The sequence below is a fragment of the Melospiza georgiana genome, chromosome 6 (assembly GCF_028018845.1).
Source record: "Melospiza georgiana isolate bMelGeo1 chromosome 6, bMelGeo1.pri, whole genome shotgun sequence".
NCBI lineage: Eukaryota > Metazoa > Chordata > Aves > Passeriformes > Passerellidae > Melospiza > Melospiza georgiana.
In genome coordinates, this window is record NC_080435.1 from 4,978,234 (window position 1) to 5,000,041 (window position 21,808).

The window sequence follows — 21,808 nt, forward strand, 5'->3', positions numbered from 1 at the left end:
GTCAGGAGTGAAATTTTCTCAGAGAGTTGTTGCAGCCCTCTGGTGTCAGTCTTTCCCTCTGACATTTCCCGTTGGTCCCAAACTTGTCTCTTATTAATCTGCTGCTGAACATCTTCAGATGGCTGTCGCAGACATTTCTCCACAGAAATCCTTTCTTTCGGATTTCTGCGTCTTCTGGAGGCCAGAGGCCTCAGAAGACAAGGTAAACAATTATTATCAGCTGCTGGGGAATGCAACAGGGACACCTATTTTGATTGGTGATCGGTTCATGTTCTATGTTTATAATTAAGGGCCAATCACCAGTGCAAGCCAGGGGACTGAGTCCTTGGCCACAACTTTGTTTTAGATTCTTTTCTATCTATTCTTAGCCTAGCCTAGCTGCTCTGCAAACCTCTCTCTATATTCTATTAGTATAGTAATAATGTATTATATATGATATCTCAATAAATCAGCCTTCTGTTTCAAGAAACAAGATTCACCGTCTCTCTCTCACCAGCTGCGACCCACTCAGGCACGGTAATAGATGGCAGCCTGGGGTTTCACAGGAAATCCAGCTTGGTATTACTCCCTTAATGCTCCAGGACATGAGCTGCCGCTGCACAGCCTGTGCTTTACGGGCAGCAATCCCAAGTCAGGCTGCCTATTTCACCACCATGGGGGCCTTTGGTGATCCTTAACCTGAGCATGGCTGGAAGTTTGTGCTGCTACTAGCCACATTGAATTTTGCATTCTCTGCCACCCTGGTAATCACAAAACTTCTTCTTTGTTATTTGAGTGGATACCAGAGAGGATTTTTCATTTGTATGCTAATAGAGCTTTTGCCCGAGGGTGTTTTGCAGCTTCGCATTGCAACAGGGTGAATCCACGTGCTGACAACAAAACCAGGCTCCTCGATGGCAGGTTCCCTCTGCATCAGTAACTTTGGAAACAAGTGACTGAAGAGGACATGTGGATTGCCCACGGTGGGATTCATCTCAGCTGCCTTCAGACATTCGGAAGTTCGGTGTCAAGTGTGGCCTGGACATTAAGGCTTCTCCAGAACCATCCCGTGTGGAGATGTTTAGTCATTACTTGCAGTTGTCATGCTTTTTTTTTCATCGACTCAATATAGAGAAAATACAACCAGCTTCTACTATGAGTTTAATTTACAGATGACTTAGTCAAGTCAAGTCATAGTCAAGTATATCCTGAGCACACACCTTGTGAAAAGGATGTGTTTGCCTCAAAAGGAGTAGTGCTTCATAGCAAAAAGCAATTTTGAACTTTGAACTAATTTGGGAAATTTAATACCAGTGCCAGCTTTGAGTCAAAGGTACCTTTGGCCACCTCTGTCTTGAGCTCAAAGAAAAAGAATTTCATATAGGGAAGCTTGAGTTAGGAAAGAAAAGTTATTTTCCAGGCAACAAGCAACTTTTAGTCAACTTCCTAAGGGATGCTGAAGGCTTCTTCCCCCACCTCATTTCCTTTTGTCTTAAAAGAAAAGGTGCAATATGACAAGGGAAATGAAAACAGGATCTCGTGCAAAAACCTCACACCCATTAGCTTCCATACATTTCAGAAACATGACCTTGATCTGAGAGCTGTAATAAATGTTCTCATTCCTCGGTGAGGCGCTGAAACTCTTCTAGGTACTTCAGCCAGGGACACAGGTAGGTTGTAGCAGAAGAAATAGAAAATGTGTGTGCTTTTGTGTATACAATCACTTTTGTCTAAACGGTTTCTTGTCACCATTCTCACAGGAAAAAAAAAAAAGATTCTAATACTTTATTTTACAGAAATGCAGATGCTCACATTAAATAAAGCATCAGCCAAGGAATGGGAGAGACTTGTGACTCTCCTTAACTTACTGCTGTAGATTATCTAACTCTGGCTTCAGTTAAGCAGTTCCAGAAAATTTCAATACAATGAAGGTGAGAAAGGAAGTTAAAAGCAAACAGCTCTTGTATTTCATGAATAAAATTAATGTGCTTATTTCAAAAAAGCATCAACAAAAAAAGATAACACAGATAAAAAAATGAAACCTAAGAAATCAAACTTTAGGAAGAATAGAATACTCCATGTAAGATGATAAGATTGTCTTAACTTGTTCTTCTTGTAAGAACAACTTTTCCTATTGTTTCCTCTGTTCACATAAGAAAAGTATGTAATGAGACTTCTAGAAGTCATTGGGTTTGTCTCTAGTTTCTGTTAGTCAAGGTCCTGGTACAAAACTCATACCCACAGTCAGAGTGGCAGTGATTTCACACATTTGCCCATCTCTAAGAGGAAGCAGGATGCTTTGTCATCCTATTAATCTCAAGTTCTTTCATAAGCACTAATTTTAATCATTCAGGGGGACTTTCAATGCGTATGTATGTGTGGCTAATAATGCTTGCATAATGTCTTAGAAAATTTAATCACTGAGCTTCCTAGAGGTGTCCTGAACACATGCAGATCCTCATTAGATTAAAAAAATTCCAACAAAAAAATTGTTCAATCAGTCCATTAAATTCCAATAATCTGATAATAACGTCCAGCCAGATGACAATTTCAATACAGTTGGTAAGAAATCTGGAGCTTTTCTTCATGAGAAATTGATATTTTATTTTGTTGAAATATTTAATGATTTTTAAGATGAAATGTTTGAATCTCATTTAAATTTGTTAAGCTGCATGCTGTATTAAATGTGAAGCCCAGAAATAAGAAAGACATTTCAAATGGAAAAATGATAAAATGTAGTTTAGGGAGCAGAGAAATGTTACTTATCATACCTTCTTTTATTTCTTTTGAGATCGAGTGTGTACGCAGAAATCATGATGCAACAGCACTTTTCAGGGAAACATGTTCCTTCAGAAGAATTCTTATTCTCTTCCTCATGTAAATGTCTTCATTCTAACAACCATCTCCATAGCTGTTTTTAAATTTATTTTTTATTGTGGATGTAATTATGTATGGAATTCAGGTGTTTGCATGGAGAAAATACGCTGATGTGTTTATTAGACTATCATCACTTTTAGAATATCCCTGTTAGGCTATCTCACATAGATGATCTCTATCATATCATCAGTCAGGTTACAGCTGCTACTGCATTTCCTTGAGCCCCAGGTGGGAACAATTTGGTCCCTCAGCAAGCTCTGCTCAGCCGCAAGACCTGCAGCTACGAAGGCTCACACCTTGCAGCAGCTGCTCTTTGGACAAATAATGTGGGTGGGAAATTTCCCTGTTTCAGAAATCGTGGAGGGGTGGAGCTCTGACTCAGTGCAATAAAACACCTGTTCAGCAACTTCTGAGACTTTGTCAGGATTGTAAATTTGTTTCAGGAGGCACTGGCGCCTGTGGAGCCCAGTACTAAGGTGCCATTCACAGCAGCTGCTTTTAATGTAGCAGCGATCTCGATGGCATCGACCTCTGCCTTATCTCAGGTAAGTGGAAAACTGAATAACCCTGGCAGCAGTCTTGGAGTTTTGATTCAGATTTGCCCCTGAACTACAACAGGTCGAGTTCCCTGTTATCTATAGGACATAAATTTCCAAGAAAACCGGATTATCCTTTCTTGGATATTTGCAGTTGCCAGGACATGGAGTCAGAATCTTTCCATATAGCACAGAACTGGTACATCTATTTCATTAGCCACAATGAGGAGGTGCCAATTGCCTGTTCCACACTGAAATGCTACAGTGGGGAACTGAAATAAGTAAAAAAAAAAAAAAAAAAAAAAAAAAAAAAATCTTTGCTCTCTTTTTTATCCCCTGTTCTTCTTCTTTCAGCAGCATTCAAGCAGAAAATCAAGCCCCTTGGAAAATGAAGAAAGAAAATGGATGATGCACTATGTAGCCCCAAGTGATGATGCTAAGGTACCATATTTTTACAAACTAAAAATATAGAGGACTAAACCAATACTTTTTTGAGCAGGGTAGGATCTTTCCCCCCTGCCCAGATTTGGTTATTAAAGATTCACGTGGTTATGTAGAAATAGGAATATTTAATGAAAGACAATTTTCTTTAGAGGCAACATCTGCATAGTATTAATAATAAAGAATGTGTTGTTTCCATGGTTTTATTCCTTAGGGAATTCTCTTAGTGGAAAAGTTACTGATTTGCTGTTAAAATGAGACTCACTTTGGCTTTCTTCTAATGCTATCTATTGACTTCATGGAGCTTTACCCAGAACAAATGGAGAATGTTGGCATAGGCAGAAAGTCAGAGCACGGTTGTTGGTGAACCTTTGGGGTTTGGTCAGTATTGCCAGTTTTCAGGACAAATGCCCACTTTGATCCCTGTGCACTTCCTCACAACAAAAGAACAACTCTGGACACGTTTGCAGGGCCTCTGGCACAGGCAGAGTTGCATCAAACACGTAGCAGCTCTATCAGTGATGATTTTTGCTGCTGGCATTGTGCCAAACTGCCTCCAAGTAAAACATGGGGGCTACAAATGGAAAGAAAACTTACTTTTGATGGCATTTTAAATGATGTGTGATTCAAGCGTCTATAGCTCATATATATTTTGTTGGGTTCTTTTCGTGTAACCAGACTACCAAATGAACAGAAAACCACAAACACTGTTTTGCCTATGTATGTCACAACCTTATCAAACTGATTGATCAAACTGATGTCTTGTTAACAGCGTGCTGACAGCTCCTACAGATGGATATTAGTGTACAAAAGGTACAAACTACCAGTGGGGAGTGAAACTTGCTGTAAGGGCAAAGTAGCACAACCAAACCTGGCATGGCATTCAGGTGTTCCTAATTTACTCTCTGTGTGTGTATGCGTATGCTAAAGCTCGGCAACAGAATGTACTAAAGCAGGAAAAGCAGCTGTTGGGGGAAAATGATGACCCAATCTCCTTAGCAGTTTTGTAATGATTTAATGTATTCATACTGTAGTTCTGTTTTGGGTTAGAATGTCCATGGCTAAAAGCAACCAACCCCCTTTACCGCTAATGTAGTTATATTTACATAAAGATTGTTAGAATCCAGCATATGTTTTAGAACATACCTGAAGTAATAATAAAAAAATTATTCTGTGGCCATAATCTCCAGTGTAGAGGGGGCTGTGGGGCCCTTTCCACAGCTTCAATTCATTATTCATGCCATAATTTCTTCCTGCCAAATGAATTTCTGAAAGTTCTGTTTGCTGTGCACAGGCATTTAACAACAAAGACATTCTCAGGCACTCTTTATTTACCTCCTGGTTTTGAATGCCTTCTCTCCTCAAGTAATAAATCTTGGCAGAAAACTGGCACTAAAGGCACGGACTTGTCTAAACTGGCCAATTTCTGCCTCTTACAGCTATTGAGTTTCCTATGTAGCTTTGGTAATTGCCTCAATTTTTGTAAGTCATAGCTTACACAGATAATCATTAGTAGGGAGCTATTAGAAAGGATAACATGCTTGTAGCAGACCTTGACTTCCAGGAGAAGTAAACAGGTATAAACTTTCCTTAATGCAAATGCTCAAACATTTGCCTAAGTACTTGTTTAAATTTGAGAGGGCTTTGCATAGCTGTGTGATAAACTGAATAACTACTGGATTTGGTTTAGTAAAACATGCCTGGGGCTGTGCATGGAATTTAGCTATAGTGCAAAGTCAGATATGTTCCACTGCTAAATTTTCAGGGGAATGTAACAACAATTCACAATTGTGTGGAGCTGGCTCAACTGATAATGCTGAGATCTTACCTCCCCTGTTTAGAACATAGCCAGGTAAAATATCCTGGGCCTTACAAATGACTTTGAGCAACAATGATTAATTTATTTTTCAGTTTTGGAATACACCCATCCAGAAGCCAAATACTCTATTCTTTGTAGCCTGATGAAGATAATGCATTTTTTTGGCACTTAGCCCACTTGTTTTGATGTGCTGCTTCTGTACCTCACAACACAAAGTGTTAGCATTTAACAGTCAGCTCACTGAAGACATTCTGGTACAATTCCTGGTCATAAACTTGAGCTGATGGGCAGGCAGGATGGTTATATTAGGCACTGGCTTCTATTTAACATGCCTTTCAATTACCCAGTGTTTTATAAAAACATCAATCTTGCCATTTTTTTTAACAACTTCATAGCCTGGAAATTACTGCATTTTTTGTGCAATTTCCTTTGATGACCTTCATGTCTTTCATTCTTATAGAGATGGAAACTATTTGAGAGGTTAAGCTAAATTTTATCATGATGGATTCCCCATGGTCCAACGCTCTACACACTTCAGCTGATGTACTGTCTTGTCTCACTGATTTCTTATACTTTGACCTTTTTATCAGCCTTTGACTTTTGTCACAGTAGCAGCATGTTTGTAGGTGCTTTCTGTTATTTCACTCAAGAGTTACTCCCTATTATTTTAATTGAAGTCTCTCAGAAAATATCTTCCAATAATTTCATCATCTTCAACCAGCTCTGCTCTATTTCACTTCAGATTGTCTTTTCCAAATTTTGGTCATTAGCTTTCATAACAGCTTCTCTCTTTGGCCACCCCTTTTTTTTGATGATCTTGCATATTGTGACTTTTTAAGAATTACTGATCTATTTTTCTTCTGCCATTATCTGAACTTCTCCTTGAGCACTGTCTGAATATCAGTGACCACCTACCTATTGGTCACTGAAGTGGCCATCTGTTTCTTGGCCCACCATATGCTGTGCCTTCGGTATTATTTGTCTGAATATCTTTTTGCAAATACACAAGAGGCATTATAATAAGTTTGGTCATTTTATAACTTACACAGATCCTTGCTACTAGAACTGCAAACTAACACTTCCCTATTCCTGAATCTGCCTCATTTTAATGCTATAATATTTTTTTTCATTAGTGCTTTGCTCAGAAGTCCTTGAAAATTTCCTTATTATTTCATAGCCTAACTCAAGGTGACTTTTAAAATTACGTATTATTTATAGATGTACTATTTATACCTTCCCCTTTTGTTGGAGATACTCAATTCAGGATCTGATAACATATTTGTATGCAGATTAAAGCTCTTCATGCAGCAGTTGCAGTCAGACCTCAGGGCTGTTTGCATTTTCTCCCCTGCAAAGCCTCATCCTCAGACATCCACTGCAGTAATTTTATGTTACTTCTACCAAACAAAGACCTCTTACTACTATAATCATGCATAAACTGCAGAACTTAAAACAATCTGAAATTCCTTCTTTTCTTCTGCTTCTGTTCCTAAACAGTGAGAGAGGGAGCCATCCCCAGCGCTGCTTTACCCTTTGCATTCAATCTCTTTAGCACAATCATGATTCAACTCTCTTTCCTTTCTATAAACTTGAGCTGTTTTGATAAATATTCCCCAACTGTTTGCACAGTTAGAGAATCAATATGACCACCTGTGCTGCAGCCACAGTAAGCATTGTCTGTTTTCTCCTTCTTTTTGCTGATATCCTGCTTGCTGTATCTGCTGCTAGGGGACATGATGGGTATGTTCTCTGAAGATGTAAAATCCATTAAGCACATGTGATTGTCACAACTCCTGCAGACCCAGATGGGCAGACCTAGCACCTCCAACAAAGAATTGGAGATAACCTTCTTTGAAATTAAGGATTGTAGTCAAAACTATTCCATGTCCATCAATCAGATAACCATCCTTGGTAAGGAAAACCTCTGTTCCCACAAAGCAACTTGGAATGTTTGTCCAAAGCCATGTGTTGTGGAGTCCTGAGACATTCCCTAAGGTGCTAACACTCATCCTTAGTCATCCCACTCTCATGAAAATTATTGTTTTAAAAACAAGCAAGAAAACTTAAAAAAAGAACCCTCCTTCTCTCCAATTATCCAAGCATGCATTAAAAGAAGACTTTTTTGCATAAGCCTTTATTCTACCTACAGCACAACACAGGCTGTTGGCCAATAACAAACCAAATTTGAAGCATCTCTGATTTTCAGATTCACTGAATTTTGTCTTCATATTGGCTGCTGATGTTCATGTATACAATTTAATGTTACTGGCTAAATGAACTTTTTCAGCTTATTTACACCAACTTAACTTTCCTATTCACCCTCTCTCCCCACACCTTCTCTTTATGCTTAGATAGCTACAGGCTTTAGGGGTTAACAAAGTTTGTGAAGAAAGTGCATCTTGCTGCCTATTATATTTTTGCTGTGATGCCAACTGGAAGAGACAACTTTAGCAGAACCTTGGTTCTTTTCAGTGTTTGGTTGTGTTACAGTCAATACATATATTCAATGTATCAAGATACATCTCCTTTGTTGTTTTTTTTTCAGCAGGAAGAAATGACACCTTACTCCTTGCTTACTGTAAGAATCATAAAGTTGAAAAATGCCCATCAGGCAGATTTTTGTAAGTACCACATTTTTTTATTGATGTTACATTGTTCTCAAATTTCTATATCAGCCTCTGTTTCTGCTAGATATTGCACAGATGCAAAACACTGAAGTCATAGTAGCTAAGAAATCACAGTTGAAGGTAGTTTATGCCACATAATATCTATTTGCATTATCAGAGGTTTATTTTGATATGGGAGTTTTTTCCACTTTATTTATCTGACAAGTTGGCTGTTTCAGGGGCTTGAAAATATCTTAACACCAGAGTAAACACACAGATGTTTATATAACATATCCATGACAAATGCATAGAATATAGAGATGATATACTTACACACCAGTCCCTCTTAATTCTTTGGTTGTCCTGAGCATCATGACATCAGCTGACTCTTGCCCCCCCAGTGAAAAATGTCTAACAGAAATCTTTTGGGGACTATGGTACATGCAAAGTGTTCTGAAAATGTGTGGTACTTGTACCACCAGCCCTTGCCTGTGGTTCACATTCCCAGAGATTTTTCTCTGAAAATTTTCTCCTGCCATTCCTACATGTGTCTCATGAACTTGGCACATCACTAATTACACAGTTTTGCATATCCCTTTATCAAACTGTTCTTCCTCCTCTTGTTTTGCATTTTCTTTCCTTTTGGGGAGATCATGATGAAGTTTGCTGAAGTGATAAAATCCTACAGATAAAATTTCTCACCATCCCTTTGTATTTCACTCATTTTGGTGTTTCAAGGCCATGGATGTCAATGTCACCCTTGTCAATTTTCCAGTCAAGTGGAGAGAAGTGGTCTGTTCACATTGTCTGTAATACAGGGCTGAGAAAATAGAAGGAATATTGTAGTACAGCAGAAAAGGTCAAATTAATTTCTATTCCTTTTGAGAGCTATGAAACACTGCATATATGTGCATGACCGCACCTTCATTCCTTGGAACTGTTGGTTTAATTTTTCTTAGTATCACCTTTGATCTAGAAAATTGAACCAGGTAAGAACCATGATTCAGCTGCTAATGCAAAGGGATTGCCCAAAGTAAAATGATGCTGCATTCTCAGAAAACAGTGACCTTGCCCTTCATGCTGAAGATAGGGAGATTTCTGAGAAGCCTCACTTAGTGAGTTGCAGACATTTTGAAAATTCCTATTATCACCAAAATGTACACCCCTGGACTAGAACTCAAGACATGTGGGCTCAGTTTTTAGCTCTGTTCATGGACTTATTGCATAAGAAGTTTAGGTAAATTTATACATCAAAACATTCTGTGCCTCTGTTGCCCTGTCTACAAAACAGAGTATCTTCTCCAATACCTGTTGTTTCTCTCTTATCCATTTAGGTGATGTGCTCATTTTGAATCTCCTGCTATTGTAGAGAGATTTTAATTAAGTTGTTAGGTAAGGCCTAGAAACAGTGGGAAGTATTTTCAGATTCCTTTGTTAATTACCAATCAATAAGGCTTGGGGACCAGTTGGTGAAGAAAATTGTCTTTCTGTCAGTAATTCCCCAGCTAATCTGTGAGCCCGTTTGAGACTGTTTCTTAAGGATGTCATAGAATGAAGTGCTGTAGACCAGGGTGCTGTTGAACAAGGAAGATAAATAAACATCAGATAGCTTTTTGTTGACTAAGTAACAACCTATCTCTGCTTTCAAAGAAGTTGAAGTCTCACAGGAAAAATAGTGTGATACTGGAATTTAAAAACTTAAGTACAATTCAAAAGAGATATATTGTACCTTTCAAGTCCTTGATTTTGCATTGCTATTGATGTTCTTTTAGCTTAACGTTTTTATTTTAACATTTGAATTATTGGAAAACTAAAATAACTAGACATGCTTCTGTGTGCTAATGAGAATAATAAAATTATATTTACATAGCCTTTTTTCAGCAATATGATCTTTCCCCTGTAAAACTGATCAGAAGCATCTGATACAGATGCTATCTGACTCTGAGATATCTGTAGAAGAATGGCAATTTTTGTAATAACATATGCCCGACTTCCCTAAATTTTCAGTTTCCCTGTATCAAATCCAGGAGCAAGCCACCTTTTCAAACAAGTGCAGCCACTTCTGACTTGCTTTTTCTACCTGAATGCTGGCTTCCCATCTTTTTCAGCATATGCAGTGCTCCATTCCATGATTTTCTCTATTTGTTGTAAGCGCAGTCACACCAGGTTATTTGGTCATAGAGTTTCTACATTTTTCTTTGACTTACTTGCCAAATCCTGGCTTCAGGGAACACTACTTCTGTATATTTCCCCTGATATTCCTCATGATTCCGTGCACCCAACTTAATCTTGGCTGGTTTTTTTTAAAAATATGCACCTCAAGATTCATGGGATGTGTGTTTCACAAGCCTGGGATGAAATTCAGGTTTACCCTGAAATCTGATGTTACACCTTTGCCTGTGTTACACCTTTGCCTGTAGACAACACATGCTGATGGAGTTTGGCACACAATTAAAAAAATTAAACCGAAAGGAAAACAGTTCACTCCTCCTGAATGGGTCAATTGGCCCCTTTCATATCCGAGCTATCACCCCACCCTTTTTGTGGTCTCCTCCATATGAGTGATGTTCCTCTCTAGCATCTGCTTCATGCTGCATATAATTGGTTTCTGTCTTGTCTTATCTTACCATGCAAATGCTCTTGACAGACCTGGGCTAATTATTTTGCACTGTACTCCTAACTAACCTTTATGCCAATTAGTAATCATGGGTCAGACTCAAACATTTCTGGCACTCCCTGATCTCACTGTGGGCACTGGAGAGAAAGGCACCCAGATAAGATCACTTACACTCATCCTGCTGCCCTGCAGGCGCTGAGTGTCATCACCAGGCCCCAGTGCTCTATGCAGCTTGGCTGTGAAGGTGGTACCAGGACTAGAAAGGAATAAATCCCATTAAAGTTTGCAGTCTGGTGTCTATTTTGCAGTGGTATTCCCCTCCTCAGTCCAAGACTGCATGCAGCCTTTGGTAAAATAGTGACTTTTTAGGTCACCGGTGTGTCCATTTGCTCCTTCTCAGCTGGAAGTCAGTGCTAGTGCTTTTACAAAAGCTCGTGTTTCCTAACTCTATTCATGGTGTCACTTCTACAGAGCTCCCCATATGTGGGAGGAATATCTGGTCAGGAAAATAGTCTATTATCTTATTTTCTTGCTGATGATACCCCTTCCAGTGTTTCCCAAAAGAAAGGAAAAGGAGCTGGGTGATGGGAGAGGAGGACCATGGTGGCACAGATTCTCCAACACTTTCCAGCTGCTCTCCTTAAACAAGTGAGTTATTGGGTGGCCACATAGAGCTGCACCAAGCTCCCAGCCTGGCCCATTTTCACCATCATTAGTGTTTGTTTTATGGCAGCCTCTAGACCCCGTGGCTGAAGCTGACACCTGCCCCACAGACAAACAGAGGGTCAGTGAGGGGCTCTGCCTCATCTGGCATGCCTGAAGCCCAGGCACCAAGAGAGGGGATTGCCCTGAGGCAACAGAAGTGGAATAAACCTCTTCCAGATCCTTAGCACAGGCGAACAGATCTGCAGTTATGTCATCTCTCCACCACTACTTAGTGCCACGTGAAAGAGCAAAGTGGCTGGACTCCTCTGGATCTCACCTGATCCTGAAGATCTGAGTAAAGAGGTCTGTGTGACAGCACTCCTGTCTGAAGCTGTGGCAGCCTAGTGGGTGCCAGCTGGTTCCACATTCCGGGAGATGACCTTTGCTGTTGGAGTTCATGTTCAGGCTCGTTCACACCGATGAGGTGAAGAGTGGTGGTGTCAGGTCTGGCTTGACACATTTAGCCTCAGTGGTGCTGAGTGTTTGCAATGCTCTTCCTGGACTGCTGAGGTGGATTTGAGCTCTGTGTCCCAGTCAGAAATTACCCAGAGCGAGCTTCAGATTGGCAGGTGCTTTTTATTCTGGGACACAGAAACTTCTCTGAGAGAAGTCTTGCCAGATCAAGAGGCTGTCAGAGCTGAGGTAGGAAAGTCAGTGCTGGGCTGAAATGTGACTGCACTCCAGTATATTTTCTGCTGTAGAAAATAGGCACATATGGAAACCTTCTCAGCTGTGGAAACAAACCTGTTAGTCTTAGCTGGGATGTTAGAACAATCACTCCTCTTCCTTAACTCTTCCTTCTGTTTTCAGATCTTCCATTGGTTTTTCCCCTTTGAATGAAGAGAGATCTCATGTATTTATAAAAGAGGATCTCAGCGACTTTGTCCTCTAAGGTCTTATGAAATTATTTTGTGGAAGCTTTTATATTATCCCTTCAGAGAAAATGAGTCAGTTCTGCAACACTACAGTTGGAACCTTTGCAAATCAGAGTCATTCTCCAGAGGCATTAAGGGTTATTTTTGCTATAGAAAATAAGTGCAAAAAAAATAGGGAGATTACAGCTAGTGCAGGTGATACTAATGGCCCTGTCCCAGGAAAGCAAGTGGTGCCAGTGGGAGCACAGTGGCACAGGAGGTGACCCAGGGTATGAAACTTTGAGCTGGGACTGCAGCAGGTACTGCACCCACTGAATCTGCTTCAGGGAGAAAATCCTACTTTGCCACTTGACTTAAATGGCTGGATTGGGTAAAGGGCTCATTCACAAGAGGACTCTGTTCATCCCTGGCCAAAGACATCACCGATTAAGCACAGTTCACCTATGAGCTTTTGTTATTTCCACAAGTAAGGCACAGAGAGCAATACTGTGCTTACAAATGAGTGGATACTGGTAGAGCTCTTATCTGAGTCCAAATCCTCTCTCAGATAGCAGTAGGAGGTAAATCCTCAATACTGTTTGTACTGGACTAAGCTGGTGAGGGAAAATGTTCCCAAATATCATGTCCAGCAATTGAGAAATGGGAGCAGTACTGCTCCTCCTCTTAGGTGAACTGTAGTAAACTAGGATTCAAGGCGAACCTGTCTGTGCAGGTGAAGAATATTTCACTAGGAGAAAATTATTTCTTCGTTTTGGTGTTACGAAATGCAGTAACAGGACGGATGGGATTTTGTAGTTTACCTTCATTGTTCCTATGAGACTAGTTTTTCTTATATGCTTTACTTTTCAGTGCTGTAATTTTCTCCTAATGGAGGTGAGTGATTTTAGCACGTGATGGTTCATCTCAGGTGCACGTCACAGGACTGTACTCTCACAGACTCGCACACATGGCTGCAGTTCTGAACTCCTTCTTTTGGTCTTGTATTTTTAACTGATCTTTAGCTGTCAGGCAGAGTTGAGGAGCAGTCTCACCATCATAAAAATTGAATCAGAAGCTGCAAATTGGAAAAGGACACCAGAGTCACTTAGTGCTGGCTTTCAGAGAGACTGTGACTTCAGATGTCTCAGCATTCACATGAGGTGACATTATGTCATCAGGGAAGTTGCAACACGTGCACTAAAGTAAGGGCCTGGCATGGCATGAAACTGCTAACAAAACCCAGCAACTGCATTACAACTGGAGCATGAAGAAAATGTAAACAGAATTTTTATGTATTAGCTCTCAGGTAGCAATGAATAAACTGGAACATTTTCAGTAGCTCTCCTGTACACTTTTTTGAGGGATAAGAGAGAGCAATGTAAGGTGATTAGTCATTTCAAGGGCTGCCATGTAATAATGGTATCATAATTATCATAGTATTCAGCAGACATTCAACTATCCTTTTATTTTTTTATTTATCTCACTGATTGCCTCACAGTTTAGCCTCAGTTAATATGAAGTGGCACTTCTACAGAAATACGTAAGCTCAGTTAGAACCACAGCATGGGAATACTGTCTGTAAAATTAAAGGAAACCATAGAAAATCACAGGAATCCTATGGAAAACAATAACATCTCCACATTAGTAGGGACTGTAGATAAATTGTGGCAAAACCAGATGTGGCATAGTCCCCTTTCTTCACAGGAAGAGAATGTTCTTTGTCCTAGTGGTATCACCTCACCCCATATTCAAGGTCAAATTTGCATACAGGAGTTACTAACACTATTATGTAAGTTATTTGTGTGTGACAAACTAGCCTTGTTACAGCAGAATCACACAAAATGGCTGAGGTGTGAAGGCACGTCTGGAGATTGTGTAGTCCAGACCCCTGCCATAGACAGTATTGGCTTCAGTAGGTTGTTCAGAGCCACACTCATTTGGGTTTTGAACATTTCCAAGGGTAGAGACTTCACGACCTTTCTGGGCAATCTGTGACAGTGTGTGGTGGTGTTCACACTGTCATGGTGAACATTAAAATTTTACTTATGTTTCAGTGGGATTCCCTGCATATTGGTTTGTGTCCTTTTACCTTTCACTGGGCACTACAGAGGAGGGTCTGACTCAGGCTTATTAATTTTCCTCTCCCCTGATCGGGTATTTACACAAATTGGTAAGACCCCGTAAGCCTTCTCTGCTTCAGGCTGAAGAGCCTCAGCTTCTCCCCACAGAGCAGATGATCCATTCCCCCATTCTCTTTCTGGACTTTTTTGTTCAGCTCACTTCAGCATATCCTTACCTCTCTTGTACTGGGGAACCCAGAGATGCGGCCTTGTCAGTGCTGAGAGGAAGGACCACCTTTCCAGCTGCTGGCAGCACTCCTGATGCAGCTCAGGAGGCTGCTGGCCTCGCTTGCCACAGGACAGCTCACTGGCTTGTGTTCAACCTCACATGCACAGATGCTTTTCTGCAGAGCTGCTGTCCAGCTGGTCGGCCCTCAGCCCATCCTAGTGCTGGGGGTTTGCCTCCTCCTGTGAAGGACTTTGCATTACATCCCCCCCCCATCCACTTTGGCAGTTATGGACATGCTGGATTCATGGTTTTGAAACACTTGAGATTGGCAGTTTTGTGTGCGTTAATGAGAGGAGGGATGGTCCAGGTGCCCTGAAGCCACGTTTAGTTCTTGGCCATTGTACAGGCTCTGTAGATCAGAGGCAGTGATACCATTTATCAGGATTAGTACATCACAGCTCAGCAGGCTGTCAGGCAGCACAGGGAGGGAAGAACTTTCAGTTATCAGACAGATCAACAAACAGAGCCCTCCCACTCCTAATAAATTAAGTATTGCACTGGTAATTGCCAAAGTCAACATATTATCCCGTCACCTCCATCATGTTAAAATCTGAGATTCTGTCGTCAGTGGAAATAATTTCAAAGACAGAAAATCTACTACCTTCTAGAGAGAAAACTCCTGACAGTGTCAAGAAATGCCTTCAAGATACAGCATGAAGTGTTACATGGGGATCTCCATAATCGACAGGCATCTTCCCCTGAGGATGCCACAGTCACAGGGTCTCTGGATTTCAGGCCCCTAAAAATAAACACCTTATGTTTATGCAAAATATCCCAAAGCCATGTGTTCTGAACAAAGACACGGGGATGAACTCACTTCTAACCTTGAGGAGCTGCCTCAAGACCTGTACCGTGTTCACAGATGGTAGGTGCTCCTCTCCCTGCTTGTGAGGTGGCTCTCTCTGTCGACTGCACGGCACCAGACTCCTCCTGTTTTCTGGCAAAAGCCTGCATTTACAGAGCAGGATGGATCAACCCTTCTAGCTGCCACTGGAAAGCTTCCTGTGCAAGGTCTGCGAATCTCTTTGGTGTTCACTTGGTTCAGGGTCTGTGTGAGATGGTAGCTTACAGCAAAGTGCAGCCTCACTCCACTCCCTCCGTCCGCAAGATGTAAATCCTTTCTGCCATTTCACTTTTCCTGGGAAGAGATGTGAAGTAGAAGTTAAATTCCTGGTCTTTCAAGCATCAGCAAACACCAGGAAAAGGCTCCAGTTCCTACTGAGCTCCTGAAGCAGCAATTGTACTGCTGGTAGGCCTCTCCCTTCCTACCCCGCCTAGGGAGACAAGGATCAAGGTCGCTGCAGTAATTAATTTTCTGTCATAAAGAGTTAATAGCCAGGCATGCCAGACATCTACTATCCGAATCAGACTTAAATCTGATTCTTTTGGTATTTCTCACAAAGTTCAATTGCTACAGAGACAATTTATGTGCAATCCCTCTCCGGGTCTGAAGTTAATGCTGTGCTGCCTCTGTCACAGTTTTGCCCGCCAAATTTTGTTAATATGGAGCAATATAAGACTTCTGAATATATATACTGTTCTATTTGCTAGCTAGGATTGTATTTTTTTCTTTGAATGTATAAGAATTACACATGATTGTTTGAATACACTGCTTATTAAAAATAGTGTTGAGATGAGCAAATTAATTTTATCCAGCAGTTTTATCTTCCTGGTTTGGCCAATCTTTATCAGAAAGGACTGGCCATTTCTCACCCATGTTTAAGCTGAAGAACATATTGAAATGTCTCCACTGCTTGTATCATGCCTCCTCTGCCAGATATTTTCTGCCTCTGTTTCTACAGTAAGTCAATCCGATTGCTATGTGAGGCTCTGGTTGCCAACAGCTTCAGATGAAATATTCCACACCAAAACCATCAAAAACTGCAGAAATCCTGTGTGGAATGAAACTTTCTACTTCCGGATACAGAGAAAAGTCAAGGTAAGCAACCCAAAACCTCTCCTTTTTATCTAATCTCTGTGCAGAGTCTTTCAGTTTAGCCCAAAACCTCTAAACTAGAAATATCTTCTAGTGCATTTCTGAGTTTACTTAAAATTCCCCACACAAGCTGAAGCAAAGCAATTCTGGCCTTGCTGGAACCCAATTTACTCTTAACAGATAGTTTTTATTTACATATGGGTAATGAGAGTCTGACCTCCTTGGGGAAGGCTTGGGACCCGTGACAGTGACAGTGACAACACAGGGAAACTGAAATGAAAATATAAAATTACACTGTAACAGAAAAACACATCTTTTTCTGAAAGGACATGAAGTAATGGCAAGAGATGATGCCAAATTCTTGTATGATAAAGATCTTTACACAGTTTGCTGCTAATAATTGAACTACACTCAAATACCTGTGAACAGGTGGCTGAAAGCAGAAGGTCCAAGGATCTAGAAGAGTGATTATTGATATGAAGTAATCTCTATTGCCCCTGCCGATATAAAGCAATATAGAGCTTTTGGTAATCCATATTCCTCCCTAGCAGATGGCATTTTTTATGATATCTATTTAAAAGCATAACAGCTGACTCAAAAGATATCTCAGTTCAGCTTTAATTGATAAGACTAAGACATGGCTCTTTATACTTGCTTTCTTGCTCTCCCTTCTCACACTTTTTCATCACTTATTTTCTATTTCCTCTCTGTAAAGCAGACACTAAGCCTGGAAGAGCTGCAGAATGTCGTATTTCTTGTATGCCATACATGCTAGTGAACTAGATATTTTTCATTTCTTTTCCTAGAATGTTCTGGAAATTACTGTTTCTGATGATGACATCATTCACGATGATGACCATGCAATTGTGCTTTTTGATGTTGCTAAAATCCCCCTTGGGGAAAGAGTTTTTACAGCATTTCCACTAACCCCAGAGGTAAGAGTTCTGTCAGACATTTGGTACAGCTCGATGTCCATTCTCTCCCCTCTGTTAAAGAGGTGTACTGTCTCTTCTGGTTTTACCAACAGGAGCAGCTTGGTGGTAAAGATGTAGCAAAATTTATTGACATCCTGGAAACTGCACATCAGTGACAAAATAGATGGCCTTCTCAAATTCCTGTTGGTTTCCTTTCACACTGATCATGGCCAAATTCGCAAGCCCCAGAGTACATGCAATTTTAGGGAAGCTTTGCACTTTCAATAACCTGATAGAAAATAACAGTTTATGTAATCCTCACAAAGACTATAAAAACCAAAACAATGCAAGCACGGGGAAATGGCCCGTTTCCACAATATCTTACTAAACACTAAGCCTTAGCATATCATGTTCTTCTCTGCCTGCACATGGGAGCTGGCAGAGAAGAAAGGGTGAAATAGGTTTGTTAGGGAAATTTACAAGCACCAAACGCCCTTCATTCTTCAAGTACAATTGAGTTCCTTGGGGAAGAAGAAGCTGCCTCTGTCATTTAATGCTGATAATAGCAAGTACAAAACAGAATATTTTTACTCGTTAAAGGTAAATGACACAGTGCTTGCAAAAGTTAAGGTCACTTTGATAACCTCTACACATGCTACTTGAGACACCTTTTTTTATTTTCAGGGGAAGGAGGAGCTGGAAGTTGAGTTTTTATTGGAGACCATGTGAGTAAAACTCCATTACTGTTGGCAGCTTGGAGTTCTGCATTAGTGCAGGGAAACCTTTTGTAGATCCAGTACCATCTTAATAGCCAGAGACAAGTTTTTCCAGACTTAATATGTGCATTAAAAATCACTATATGAAAGGGAAAATGCCATGATGTGGAGAAGGGTTGAGAATTTTTAATTCAGTGACTTTCTCTTAAGATTTTTGACTTACATAGTTCAGAGTTGGCTGGCAAACCCCACTCCAGTAAGTCTGCAGATTTACTGTGCAGTGTTTTCTGGGAAAGTCATGGCTGAGGAGAATGTTGCTACCCAATTTGTGCCATGCCTTTGCTACTAAGGCTGTTGCAAGGACTTGCCAGGTGCCTTACGGCAATTTAATAATTCCTGCTGGGTCATTATGTGGCATCTAGTGACAATGGAGTATACTTACAGAAATCACAAGAAGGAGTAACAAAAAAAAATAGTAATAAAAAATTTAGAGAGAATAATGTGTCCTGCTCAGGACAGTATCCAGAACGTATTGTTTGTAAAATACATATTGTTTGTTTTTGTTTTCCAGCCAGGATCCTCCTGAAACCATCATCACAAATGGGGCAATAGTGGTAAAATAATGTTTTGTTCTTTTGTATTCTTTCTTTACCACATCATTCCTCACCACAGCTGACTATAATGTCAGTGAGGGAAACATTGCAAATCTTCATTCTTTATGATACTTTCTCTTAGGAGCTTTATCTTTAAGGAGAACAGCATGATCTTAGAGGTGCCCTCTAAGATCAGAATTATAATTTTCCCTTGTTTTGTCTGCATCCATTGAAAATGACAACATGTTTAGCATAGCACCATCTTCCCATGTGACAATAAATTAATTCTCACATTCACTGTGTCTGGCAAAAGTGTCCAACACAGCTGGCCTCCCCCCTTCAAACCTTTCCTACAATGATCAAACCTTTCAAACCTTTCCTATAATGATCCTTTCAACATCTGTCAGCACTGGTGGTGAGATGGCTGGATGAGCTATCTAATTAGATAACTCATTAGATAATAATTAGCTAGTGAGTTATCTAATCTGTCCTCATCACACCTACCATAGTGTCGTGAAGAAGCCTGTTTGGAAATTCACTTGGACAGCAGGAGACAAAAGAAGCGTTTTTCAGGTAAGATTATTACTTCTTAAAATAATTATTGTTGATTTTACTGTCTCTAACAAGGCCTGGACATTGCATCAGCAAAATACTAAGGTTTAAATTGATCACATCTAAGGTGATTTGTACAAAATTTGCAGTAGGGAATGCCACCAGTCCTGCAGCAGTTCAGGGCTCTGACTTCATGGGGAGTCTTGTGCCAGACTAGAAACAACTAGAATCAGATGATTATACAGAAGGTATCTAAAACCCAAGTTGAGATTCTGCAAACCTCTGCTGCAGTACTGCTGAACCCTGAAGAAGCTTAATTCCTCAGGTATTATAGTTATATTATAGCATTAACTTTGCTCAGGATCTCTGTCACTTCAACTTACGCATGTGCACAGAAACACCTCATTTTTTGCAGGGGTTAGCCACTCAGCAGCTGGCTCCTGCCTGACCCTGGTCAAGATTCAGAGTCTAGAAGCTCCTCTGCCCACATCCCCTGAGGGGCTGGATCTGGTAGGCAATCTCAGAGCATGCATAATGCACACTGGCAGGATTAGCTGAGCTATTCATATAAATAGGGTCATCTGCTGCTCAAAAGAGTCAGATCTTATTTTAGGGGACTGAGAAGTTCTTCAGCTCATTATTTGGCCTGGGATGAGGATAATTTATCATGCAAAGTACCTGGTTGTATTCACCGTGTCATGATGAAAGCGCAACAGAAAAGCAGCAACCTAAAATTCAGTGCCGTCCATATCACGTTCCCATCTGACTCCTTGCTCAGCACATTATAACGATACAGTCACCCGAACTGTCTGGGGTTTGGATCACTTTTAGAAGGTAGTTTTCCAAATACAAAGGAAGTGGAGAAGGAATTTACTCAAAGCTACCTTTTGCTTCTTTTTTTCCTCTCTCTCTTTTTTTTTACAATTATAAGTAACTTTGTGTATGCATTTTCTCTCATTGTTTTAGAGAATGAGCTAACATTTACAGTGAGAGGATCCTTTGAAGAAACTCAGACAGTTTCAGTGGGCTGTGACCCCCGCTCCCCTCTCCCAGATCCCACTGTCTTCCACTATGCCAGATACAAGCAACCTTCCCTGGATGTTGCACTCAGGAAGAAGAGGAAGCTTCCCACCTTTGTACGTTGCCCCAGAACATGGTAGACAACACAGACAGTTCTGTGACCTGACATTTATGTGTGAATAGGGAGCAAGAGGAGAACGTTTCTGTTTTAACCAAAAAGCCCTCCATGTTCCTTTTCAGTGTGCTTGCATGTCATGTGGGCCAAGGAGGAGAAGTGTCCCCTTGACAATCCCTCTGAAGTCTCTCCCCTCCGAGCAGGAGGTGGTTGGTGAGGTGAGTGTCTGCTGGCCATGGGGAATCCTTTGCAAGCTTTTTTAAAATTCTTTCTGATTTGCATGAAGCAGAAACCAAGGGCCAGCTCTCTTTCGACAGAGACAGTTGTTTTCTTACCTCCCTCCAGCCTAGGGCAATGCATAGTGAAGTGAATTGTTTGAAGCAAAACAAAATGAGAAATCCATGGGAAAAGGGGGAAGAAGAAAAACATCCAGCATCTTCAGTGCTGGATCCTTCCAGGCAGGTGAGCTGCAGCACTGCAGCTCTCCTGGTATTTATTAGTGCAGCTAGCCAGTACCAGGCAAGCTGCACTGTGTTTTATGAGAGAGATAACATGGGGACTATAGATGATAGTGTACTAAAGTCTTATCTATTAAATCGGTGCACATCTCTGGTTATTATTGAAATATTGAGAAGAGATCTCATTTTTTTTGAGATTCAGAGTTTTGTAGGCATAATGATGACCCAAAAGATCTGTGTCTCAGTCTGAGTGGGGTAAAGGAACTATTTTAAACAAAATATCAATTTTCATCATTTTACCTTTTCCATTTTCAGCACAGAAAATTTGATTTGCTCCTTAAGGTGAAAAAATGGTAAGACACCTGCAGTTTTCGCCTTGTTTTCCCCTTGGTTATTTGTATTTAGATAGCTGTAAATCAAGTTCCAATCTCTTTGTTACTACTGCCTTTGAATGCTGGTCCATCCTTATTTCAGACTATAAAAAAAATACACTCAGTGCATAATGCAAAGATTTTAAGCAATGGAGTTTTTGCAATGGGAGAGGGAGTTAAGAAAAGGTTTTATAAAGAAAACACCAAATTTCTATTCATACTGTGCTGCAATCAATATTACATGGCAAAGGCTACTGTAGACACCTCTACTATTTATTGCCAAATGCAGATTCTCAATAAAAGCAACATTTCAAAGCTGATTGAAAAAAACATTTTCTGTTTTCCAAAAG

The 21,808-nt window shown here is 40.5% G+C and overlaps 1 pseudogene; it reads left to right on the forward strand.

The window, feature by feature from the left end:
- Window positions 1–21,808, forward strand: part of LOC131084309 (cytosolic phospholipase A2 epsilon-like) — a 37,316-nt pseudogene that overhangs the window by 2,515 nt on the left and 12,993 nt on the right.